This window comes from Puntigrus tetrazona, chromosome 20 (assembly GCF_018831695.1).
Source record: "Puntigrus tetrazona isolate hp1 chromosome 20, ASM1883169v1, whole genome shotgun sequence".
NCBI classification, from domain to species: domain Eukaryota; kingdom Metazoa; phylum Chordata; class Actinopteri; order Cypriniformes; family Cyprinidae; genus Puntigrus; species Puntigrus tetrazona.
Genome location: NC_056718.1, coordinates 8,228,751 through 8,229,297, shown reverse-complemented (window position 1 = coordinate 8,229,297; position 547 = coordinate 8,228,751).

Below are 547 nucleotides of genomic sequence, written 5' to 3'. Positions count from 1 at the left end.
GAGAGCCTGACGTCACCGCGTACAGGCGCAGCGTCAGCGACGGAAGACGCGTCTTTAACGTGTGAGACACAGCAGATGGCGCCCTTTAATTATTTATTTATTTTTTGCATAGAGCTTTTCTTTATATTAGAATAACGCTAACATGCATGTAGGCAAAATTGCCAACGTGTACATAGCAATCATTAATTGATCAAAAAAAGTATTTAATTAATTATTTAAAGTATTTAATTAATTACATATACATCCATTTCTTTCTACTGATGTTTTTCAAACAGGTGCTGTAGTCTTTGGTCTCCTGTTGGATCTTGAATATTTCAGAATTTTAGACATGGGGTGTATCAAAATGATTCAGTTGTTTATCTTCTTATATCAATTTCCACATTAATCGACAAACTTTATGTATACAATTACATAAAAGATGGACAACTGATTCCTATTTTCATCACAGAAATATTCTAATCAATATCCAAATAAATCTAACACACTTAGGGCCAAGCTGTATATAAAGATTTTATGAGTACACATTTCAGCTATTATAATATATCTT